General features: G+C 42.4%; 1 pseudogene; it reads right to left on the reverse strand.

Annotated features, from left to right (window-relative positions):
• The window catches only part of LOC132842591 (uncharacterized), a 522,997-nt pseudogene that overhangs the window by 40,658 nt on the left and 470,551 nt on the right, over positions 1-11,788 (reverse strand).

An 11,788-nucleotide genomic window follows, 5' to 3' on the forward strand; every position in this document is an offset into this window, starting at 1 on the left:
GGAAGTGAATGAACAGAGAGGTATATTTTACTCAAAGTGCGAATCGTCACAACAACGTCTTTAAAACAGCAGCCCGGCAGGTTTTCATCAAGTGTGTAAAATATGACGGTCCTCATAGTGTAAACTGTCCTTACATTTCATGTCAGTGTCACGCCCATCCCCCGACACACAAGTGGTGGAAGTGAATGAACAGAGAGAGGTATATTTTAACTCAAAGTGCGAGTGGTCACAACAATGTCTTTAAAACAGCAGTCCAGGTAAAACAGTCTAGTATGATGCTCAACCCTCCCACATCCAACACAGTCAGGGTCAAGAAGGAAAATATGCTGACTTACATTCTCTTTCTCTGGTGTGGATGTTTGCACACTGCATTTGCTCAATTCCACAGATGTCTCGTCACATAATTCCTGTAAACGTGAGAAAGAGAGGTACAACAGTGAGGGAATAATGTTAGCCAAGTAGTCAACACAACTCATTTTAGCATTCACAATAATAACCACAGTGTAAATATCTACTGCCATTAACAGCTTTGTAGTGCACACAGCATACATGGAGTTATCTGCTTCACTAAAAACTGAAGAAATAAATTTAATGCATAACACACTACAACATGGTTTATTTAAATTAAAAGTTATGTTAAAGCGCACATACTCACCCTTGAACGCCATGGAATCCCCATAGTTGTAAGTTACCTCCTCACCTGGAAAGATATCTCTAATATTAAACAGGCACAGGTGTGGTGTTCCATTTACAATTATTGTCTTTACTTTACAGTTTGGATTTCTGTGATCATCATTCACCAGTTGTCCAAGTGTTCCGTCCTCTTTTGAAGCATCAACGCTGAGAGAACAATTGTGCAGCGAACAAAAGTTAAAAACAATATATATTTTACATATTAAAAAATAATTTAAATAGAAACAAAAATAATTAAAAATAGAACCCAAACAACAGCCAACTTACCAATAAGATGTTCCATTCCATGTAAAGTCAAACAAGTAGTTCTTTGAAAATCCTTAACATGTTTACTTTGAGAGAGAATCCCACGGTATTCAACTACAAAAGTGGATGGTTCAATATGTTCCAGAGCAAACACACCCTCCCTAACAATGGCAAAAAAATATCAAGTTTAGCCATTTGTTATACAATTAACCAACTTATTCTTTCAAATCCTGTAAAAGAAAGGATAGTTATGAGGTGCAGTAAATGAGGATTAAAAAAACAGGGAATTGAAAAACAGTCAAGCATTCACCATTATTTCAACCCTATGGTTTTGATTACACTATTCTCTGTAAACTATAAATTAAATACGAGAAATTATTTTGATTATTTTAACGTTTGACTCTTCAACATGTATGCAAAATATGTGGCTCATCCTGGGGTAAGATGTGTGAATGTCAAAGTACTATTTGTGACGCACAACTTACCTTTAAATGTGTCAATTTCTCGTCCCTCAATGAAGGCTTTGTCTTTGCCTGATATGATGGTTTCTTTTGCATCCTGATCAGGTTTCACTCTCTTTTTTCTTACCATTCTGACTGAAAAAAATCCAGTATGTGGCCTATATAACTTCGTTATTAATTAATTTAATGTTTATTTGTATAGCACTTTCCATACATATCATTTCAAAGACATTTTAAAGAAAAAATTATGCTACTTTACGATTAAAGTGCTTATCAGATGTTATGTCAAATTAATGTCCATATTTCAGGTAATAACGGTATTCAAGCAAGATGAACATGATTATATCAGTATTTCAGTATCATATGTTATATGAGTACATTATTGTCAGACTGTAGAGAAGTCTGTTTCTCTAAATATACAATTTACAATGTAAAATATAGTAAATATTACAAATGTAACTCATTTTATGTAAATATATAATATATAATATATATATATATATATATATATATATATATATATATATTATATGTATATATATATATATATATATATATACATACATACATACATACATACATATACTTTAAATTAATACTATAAATTCACTCACTCAAGTCTGAAAAACTATCATGATAACGTAGTAAAGAATGATCAATTTTGCATTAAAATTACTTTTGCTGTAAATTAATTCACTCAAGCATTCATGACAACAAGAATATTCTTCATGGACACTTTATTATGTCTATTACCAACTGGTGAATTTCATTTGTACAAAAAACTAATTAAATAATACAAAATTCTTGTAATTTATTCGCACGTCGCACCTAAAAACCAATTAAAGCTCAGACGCAGTTTTATATGCTAATTGCTAATTAGCTTGTGTATCCGACATGCGCAGACAAATTAAAGTTAGTTTACAACACCATCCAAGTCAATCATTGCACAGAACTATAAATACAGAGTAAATAAACAATTACTTACCTTTAACATGAGCACGTGACACTCTTCAGTGGTGAAGTTCACTTGAATTCAGCTAATTAACTAAATTAGAATGAATTTCTCCACCACATGTCGCGTCTGCAGGTGATTTGCACAGACTTTAACTGACATTCAATGTAGCCATTCGCTGACGAGGATTCCGCACCACGCCCACGCAGCGCTGACTTTGACAGACATTAACCGCAGCCAATCGCTGACGAGGATTTCACACCACGACGCGAACTGATTGGCTGAAATTTTAATGAGCTGCGATAGCAGCAAATTTACAATGGCGGGAAATTATACACTCGAAACATACACTGGACACACTCCGAAACCGGTATAACCAAGTTATGAGGACTTTTAAAGAAAACGCGGGAGGAGGTTCAGCACACCCTTATGAGTCATGCTACACTGCCCTCATTGTTACGGTGTGTCCTCATAGTGCCGGTGTGACACCGAAATCTGTGACCCATCGTATGTTGTGACCATAGAGGGCGCTGTTGCTAAAATGCAGCTTAAAATAGGTCGTCTAGAGAAGTTCGGTACGCGAACAGCGTAAATGTAAAATTTTGCATAAATCTTTGTTGCGAGTGTAATGAGTCTGTCTGTGTTTCTGTCCTGTTTCTGTCTGCTGTCTTTCCCGGTTGTTAATTGTTTGCTCCGCCCACTCTTTGGTTTCCATGGACATTCATTGTACTCCTTCTCTCCTTCAGGTGTCTTGTCTTTGTCTTTAATTAGTTCTGCTGTGTGATTGGTTCTTGTCTCTTATTTATACTCTGTTTGTTCACTTCCCTGGTGTTGGTCGTTGCTAGATGTTGGATGTCGGTGTGCCTGTTCCTGTTTCCTGTTTCCTGTAAGCTCTGTGTTCTGCCCTGTTCTGTTCTGTCTGTTTAGCTGTTTCTTGTGGTTTTGGACTATTAAACTTTAAAATCTGCATTTGGATCCTCACTCGCCTTTGTCCTGCACCGTGACAGAACGACCAACCACATGGATCCAGCAGACATTTTGTTTTGTTTGTATCAGGGGGATTCCCCAATTGAGGAGTATACGGAGGTATTCCTGGACTTATGCAATCAGGTGGATTTTGGGGAGAGGGCCCTTAAGGACATCTTCCGGCATGGATTGAAGGACGGGCTGCGCTACCTAGTGCCATTGGGCCAAGAGGTGGGGCCTTTCACGGACCTGGCCAACATAGCGTTGCTCCTGGGCGGGTCCTCCCTAACCGTGCACAGGACAGAGTCGGACACCGGCCCTAAATATTTTTGGGGGGGGGGCAGTAGGCGTCGGGGTCCGTGGGCTGCGGAGCCAGACCAGCCACGGACGCCAGAGGCCCCTACAGTACCTCGGTCTGACCCAGACCTGTGCACACCAGTGACCGAACCCGTCCACATGGGTGCCAGACCGGAAAGCTCGGGCGAGGCCCGGGGGAACCGGCTGATCGCCAAGCTGGCGGACACCCCGATGACGTCGGTTCGGGCGGCCGGCATTCCTACGGCACTGGCTGGAGCACCGAAGGCACCCGAAGCGCCTGAACCTGCTGAAGCACATGAACCTGTTGAGGTTCCCGAACCTGTTGAAGCGCCCGAACCTGTTGAAGCGCCTGAACCTGTTGAAGCACCTGAACCTGCTGAAATGCCTGAACCTGCCGACGCACATGAACCTGCTGAAGCACCCGAACCGGCTGAAGCGCTTGAACCTGTTGAAGCACCTGAACCTGCTGAAATGCCTGAACCTGCCGACGCACATGTACCCGCAGAAGCGCCCGTACCCGCAGAAGCGCCCGTACCTGCTGAAGCGCCCGAACCTGCTGAAGCGCCCGAACCTGCTGAAGCGCCCGAACCTGCTGAAGCGCCCGAACCCGCTGAGACACCGGATCCGACCGAACCCGCCGAACCCGCTGAGACCCCGGATCCGACCGGGTCGACGGAACCGACCGGGTTGACAGAACCAGCCGGACCGATCGGGTCAACGGAACCGACGGGGTCAACCAAGTCAGCCGGACCGACCGGGTCAACTAAGCCAGCCGGACCGACCGGGTCAACGGAACCAGCCGAACCGACCGGGTCGATGGGTCCGACCGGGTCAACCAAGCCAGCCGGACCGACCGGGTCAACCAAGCCAGCCGGACCGACCGGGTCAACGGAACCAGCCGAACCGACCGGGTCGATGGGTCCGACCGGGTCAACCGAGCCAGCCGGACCGACCGGGTCAACGGAACCGACCAGGTCAACAGAACCAGCCGGGCCTACCAGGTCGACAGAACCAGCCAAACCGACCGGGTCGATGGAACCAGCGAGTATGGTTGCGCCCAAGCCCCGTATACTCTCTGTCCTGCCTGAAGGGCTTGATACCGAATGGCTCTGCCTATCTGCTCTATCAGTCCCCAGTTTTGTCTCCCTGTCTCTGTCAGTCTCTCCCTCTCCTGTCCATCCTTATAGGTTCAAAGCGCCTCCAGCACCACCCTGGCCACCAACTCTGCTCTGGTCGCTGACTCTGCCTGCGGCGCCACCCTGGTCTCCAGTCCTGCTCTGGTCGCTGGCTCTGCCTGCGGCGCCACCCTGGCCTCCGGTCCTGCTCTGGTCGCTGGCTCTGCCTGCGGCGCCACCCTGGCCTCCGGTCCTGCTCTGGTCGCTGACTCTGCCTGCGGCGCCACCCTGGCCTCCGGTCCTGCTCTGGTCGCTGACTCTGCCTGCGGCGCCACCCTGGTCTCCAGTCCCGCTCTGGTCGCTGGCTCTGCCGGCTCCGCCCTGGCCTCCTGCTTTGCCGGCTCCGCCCTGGCCTCCAGCTTCGCCGGCTCCGCCCTGGCCTCCAGCTTCGCCGGCTCCGCCCTGGCCTCCAGCTTCGCCGGCTCCGCCCTGGCCTCCAGCTTCGCCAGCTCTGCCCTGCCCTCTACCGCCACATGGACCTGGCCCGCCTTCCCGCCCCCTGTTCCGCCTCCGCTCCGCCGCCCTCCGGTTCTGCGTTGGAGTGTCTGGAATCCACTCCTAGGGGGGGGGCTCTGTAATGAGTCTGTCTGTGTTTCTGTCCTGTTTCTGTCTGCTGTCTTTCCCGGTTGTTAATTGTTTGCTCCGCCCACTCTTTGGTTTCCATGGACATTCATTGTACTCCTTCTCTCCTTCAGGTGTCTTGTCTTTGTCTTTAATTAGTTCTGCTGTGTGATTGGTTCTTGTCTCTTATTTATACTCTGTTTGTTCACTTCCCTGGTGTTGGTCGTTGCTAGATGTTGGATGTCGGTGTGCCTGTTCCTGTTTCCTGTTTCCTGTAAGCTCTGTGTTCTGCCCTGTTCTGTTCTGTCTGTTTAGCTGTTTCTTGTGGTTTTGGACTATTAAACTTTAAAATCTGCATTTGGATCCTCACTCACCTTTGTCCTGCACCGTGACAGCGAGAACGCGTCAAGCGCCGTGCACGTTACATTCAACGCGCGTGCACAACAGTGCCGTCCTGCTGCAAAGAAACAGATTTTTAACTACCCTGAAAGTTATTAATTAAGGATGATAAAATGTAGTCAGATGCATATGCTTTAGACTGTTAATTGTGTGTGTGTGTATATATATATATATATATATATATATATATATATATATATATATATATATATATATATATATATATACATATATGTATATATATATATATATATATATATATATATATATTTTATTCATTATGTTAGCATTGTGAATGAAAGTGTGTGATATATATATATAAAAACAATTTATGTGTGTTGTGTGTGTGTTATTATTATTCCAAATAGAGGAATTTGGAAAACATTTGAATTATTGTTATTCGGTAATAAAGTGCTGAATAAAATACTGGAATTATTCCAGTATTATTATACTGGTAAATACTGTGATGCCTAACACCGTCTAAATTATATAATGAAAAAGATTTGGGTCTCGTGTCAACAGAAACAAACTTATAGCACGGTCACCAAATATGATTAGGCCCTATTATAGGTTATCAGAATCTATTACCTCCCTCTATTACACACCAAATTGAATTGAATGTTCTCCAGTAACCTATAATAGGGCTTCTCTCGCTTTTCTCGCTTATCATATTTGGTGACTGTGCTATAAGTTTGTTTCTGTTGACATGAGACCTAAATCTTTTTCAGGATATAATATAGAGGGTATTAGGCATCACCAGAGTGAATATGGAGAAAAATAACGAATTCCAGTATTTTATTCTGCACTTACCGAATAACAATAATTCAAATGTTTTCGAATTTGTTTAATTCAAATTTGGAATAATAATAATAATAATAATAATAATAATAATAATCTTATTGTTGTTATATATATAATTAATATATATATAGTTAACAGTCTAAAGCATCCGCATCTGACTACATTTTTTTAGCCTTAATTAATAAATGATTTTCAGGGTAGTTAAAAAAAAAAGCAGTCATGAAAACAGAGAATGCACGGCGCTTGGCAAGTTCTCGCAACAAATATTTACGCAAGATTTTGCATTTACGCTGTTTGTGTAGCGAATGACCTATTTTAAGCTGCATTTTAGCAACAGCGCCCTCTAAGGTCACAACATACAATGGGTCACAGATTTCGGTGTCACACCGCTACGTATTCAGGTCATTTGTCCTCATAATCCGGCCGCACCAACGCACACTGACACACACACAGACACTCACACATACACACACACACTCTCTCTCTCAATCTTTCTTTCTCTCACTCTCTCTCACACACACACTCTCACACACACACACACACACACAGACACACACCTGAATGTATTTCTTCCATCTTACTGTACACATACACACACACACACTCACACACTGAAACACACACACACACTCTCTCTGTCTCGATCCTTCTCTCTTTCTCTCTCTCTCTCTGTCTCTCTCTCTCTCTCTCTCACACACACACACACTCACACAAGTCAAGAAGCTTTTATTGTCATTTCAACCATATATAGCTGTTGCAGTACACAGTGAAATGAGACAACGTTTCTCCAGGATCAGGGAGCTACATAAAACAACGACAGGGCTAAAGACTTGTAAGTAGTCTTAGCCACATAAAGTGCAACTGTGCAACCTGGTGCAAACAGTGCAGGACAAGACAAGACAGACAAGACAGTGCAGGACAAAAGACAGTGCAGGACAAAAGACAGTGCAGGACAAAAGACAGTGCAGACACAAAGTTACAAGACAATACAAAAAGTACAAAAAATGCAGTACACAAAAGACAATAAATAGTAAACAGTAACAGAAACAGCGCCGACCGACCAGTGTTAATACTGTATGTGAATACTAAATGTTCAAACAATATTTCGTGCAGTAACATTAGAATGAACACAGTTTCTTAGCAGCAGGTCCTTGGGATAATATATAGAATTGTGCAAAAAACAGCAAATGTCTGAAATATTATATAGTATGTGCGAAATGGCTGAGATATTGTACAGTATGTGCAAAAACGGCTGAAATGTTGGGACAGTTTGTTCAAAAACAGCAGAAAAGGTGTGCAAAACAGCATGTAAACAGTTTGCTGAATTTTAAGCAGCATGTAAACAGTATGTTGAGTCAGTGTGTGTGTTTTGTGAGGGTCTATGCAGTCCATACAGATGATGTGTGTGTATGTTGTGCTCAGTGCAGTACAGTTCAGTTATTGAGAAGTCTGATGGCTTGTGGGAAGAAACTGTTACACAGTCTGGTTGTGAGGGCCCGAATGCTTCGGTACCTTTTTCCAGATGGCAGGAGGGTGAAGAGTGTGTGTGAGGGGTGTGTGGGGTCATCCACAATGCTGTTGGCTTTGCGGATGCAGCGTGTGGTGTAAGTGTCTGTGATAGAGGGAAGAAGCGTTAGGAGCGCTAGGAGGAATGTAAACTCCGACAATGTAAACAGTAGTAAATTCCCGTGGTAAATAAAATGGTCTGCATCTAACAGGCACAAACTCCACTGACGATGAGCAGTAACTAGAAACAAGCACAGAGTTCCTGCACCAATCCGTGTTGATATAAACACACACACCACCACCGCGAGTCTTACCGCACACGCTGCATTTCTGTCGGCTCTAAATGAAGTTAGCCCGTCCAGTTGAATGGCGGCGTCCGGAACTCTGTTGCTGAGCCACGTCTCTGTGAAAACAAACACGCAGCAGTTTCTAATCTCTCTCCGTGTAGAGCGTTCGAGTCGGATGTAGTCCAGTTTATTGTCCAGGGAGCAAACGTTGGCTAGTAGAATGGACGGGAGAGCCGGCCGGCTAGGTTTTGTTTTTAGCCTAGCACGGACACCTGCCCGCTTACCGCGCTTCCGCTTCCTCGTGCACCGCTTTCGGCGTCCCCTCTCCTGGTCTCTGGTATCAGGCGGTACCGGGGACTGGAGGCCTGGTCTCCGCAGCAAGCCGAGGTCACGTAGCTTATACAGTACATCATCGTGCAGGTTGGTTGTTACACGATTTCTGTACTTTATTAGGTCCTGGTGGTTGTATACATGAACACCGCTGTCCCTGGCATCCATGTAGAACAATGGTCGGGCTAAAAACCGTAAATAAAAACTTAGAAATTGTAAATAGCACCGTATTGAATCCGGAGAGGCCGCTGCGTGCTACTGCCGCGCCGCCATGTACACACACTGAAAAACATTCACACACACTCACAGACTCAGGTTACTGGACATTATATATAAATATAAGTATACATATACAGTGATACCTCGAGATACGAGTGCTTTGACATACGAATTTTTTGAGATACGAGCTGTGAATTGACCAAATTTTTGTCTTGATATACGAGCAAATTTTTGAGATACGAGCATCCGAGCCGCCACCGCCGAAACAAAGATCCCCAACAGCCACATGTGCTCTGTTTCCCACCTCAGCTTCCCGCATCTCACTCGGTCAATGCCGCCTTTCCACTGCACACGAAAAACGACGGCCGATAAACAGGAAGTCATTCATTTCGTATGGAGAGTCCCAAAGGCGCTGCGTGAGGTGACGACCATCTGAGGATCCGTAATGTTCGGATCCGTTTTAAGCGTTGGATCCGTTAAAAAATTTAACTTGTGCGACTACACCGCATCTGATATGCCGACCGGACAGGTTTTTATTAAAACGACCGGCAGATGTTAGTGAGGAAAGTTTGACAAAAAAGGCAAAAACAAGTGAAGAGAAAAACGATGAAGAAAATTAAGCAAAATTAATGTAAAGAAAACAGAAATTCAGTTCAGTTAAGTTAAGAGAATTTCAGTTAAGTTTGTTAATTTTAGTGAAGTTTACTTAAGTTACATTTAAGTGTAAAGTAGCATTAAGAGTGTACAGTAGCGTGTAAGTGAACAAAAGTGAAAGTATAATTCCTCCTGTTTACTCCTCCCTCAACCTCCGTGCGCATCTTCCGTTAGCTAAATAATACACTTTATAGTAAAACCAGTTTATTTTTTTTTAACATACTCTTTTATTACTGTATGTTTTTATACAATATTTGTCATTTATAAATACAGGTACTGAACATTTTTCATATTCAAAACACATAAACAAAACAACTGGAGTGGAATTTTGCAAGCTGGAACGGATTAATGGGATTTCAATTCATTTAAATGGGGAAAATTGTTTTGAGACATGAGCAAGTTGAGATACGAGCAAACTCACGGAACGAATTAAACTCGTATCTCGAGGCATCACTGTATATGTAATATTATTCTTTCATTTTTGTATTATATTAATCTTTATATTAAACTTTTGTTTTATGTTTATGTTCTCTAAAGCTGATTTGAGACAATGTCAATTGTTAAAAGCGTCATACAGATAAATTTGATTTGAATTGAATTCCCCCACAGACCACCAGAGGGCAGCCTTACCAAGTGCATGAACTATTGTTTGCTTCATTTCTTTCTTTTGATTATTAAACGCCTCCTTTGTATTTTCCATTTTGTCACTTTATATAAGTTCTGTGTTTCCTTTCTTTGCTTTCTGGAGCTTTATGTTCATGCAGAGATAAATTTATACATTTCTAAATTAATAAATTAAATCCTATTAATATATTTCTGTTAAGCTACTTTGAGACAATGTCTGCTGATAAAAGTGTTATACAAATAAAACTGAACTGAATTTAGCTGAATTAATGTCGTAACAAAGCAGCCAGTGACATAAGAAACATTGTTCATGTATCTGAGTGACAGATGACGTGTATAATATAGTTTACTGAATATTTAAAAGCAGACTTGTGTATTTATGGAACTGTTTTAGCTCCAAAGCCATGGACAATGAATATACAGTATCTGACAGAAGTGATTACACTTCTCACATTTTTGTAAATATTTTATTATATCTTTTTGTGACAACACTGAGGAAATTACACTTTACTACAATGTAAAGTAGTGAGTGTTCAGCTGGTATAACAGTGTAAATTTGTTGTCCCCTCAAAACAACTCAACACAGCCATTGATATCTAAACTGCAGCACGGTGGCCAAGACCATACAGCGGTTTAACAGGACAGGTTCCACACACGTGGCCTCGCCATGGGCCACCAAAGAAGTAGAGGTCACGTGGTCAGCGTCATATCCAGGGGTTGTGTTTGGGAAATAGACATATGAATGCTACCAGCATTACTGCAGTGGTTGAAGGGGTGGGGTGTCACCCTGTCAGTGCTCAGACCATACGCCACACACTGCATCAACGGTCTGCATCGTCCCAGAAGGAAGCCTCTTCTAAAGATGATGCACAAGAAAGTCTGCAAACTGTTTGCTAAAGACAAGCTAAGGACATGGATTACTGGAGATATTTATTGAATTATAGTTAGTGCAGATTAAATAAAAAAAATAAAAAAATAAAATAAAATAACATAAATAAATAAGCAAACTGAATCAAAACATAAGGTAACAGCAGAGGGTGCTGTATGGCAACATTTCTCAGTATGAGACAAACACAGTATCTCAGACACGCATGCAGGCACACACACACACACAAACACTTGCACTATTACTTTAGCAACAGTGTTATGTAAAAGTGTAAGCAAATGTGACTATAATAGACAGACAAACAGTATAAAAATCTGACCTGCTGTCTGTACCCTAACCCTAACCTCTGACCCACCACACCCCCACCACCCCTTTTTGTGATAGGTTTGTCTATTTGTTTAATTTGGCAGTAGACTGTTTAACTATCAACATTCCTTAACATTTCTACATACAGTTAAATGTTGCCATAACGATAGTGTGAGATTTATTTTTGTGTGTTTATTTTGTCTATGGAGGTAATTGTGTTATTAGGATTTGGCGTGCTGACGTATGAGTCGTTGTACGTGCAGGTAAAGTATGTGCAGGAAGTTGTGTAATAAGTTGTAACGTGTGGTGTTCAAAACCTCACGAACGCTAACTAATAAAAGTAGGAAAAGTTCCATATTTTCATGAATGTCTGCATTATTCTGATGGACCCATTTGCAGGAGAC

The sequence above is a fragment of the Tachysurus vachellii genome, chromosome 3 (genome assembly GCF_030014155.1).
Source record: "Tachysurus vachellii isolate PV-2020 chromosome 3, HZAU_Pvac_v1, whole genome shotgun sequence".
Taxonomy (NCBI): domain Eukaryota; kingdom Metazoa; phylum Chordata; class Actinopteri; order Siluriformes; family Bagridae; genus Tachysurus; species Tachysurus vachellii.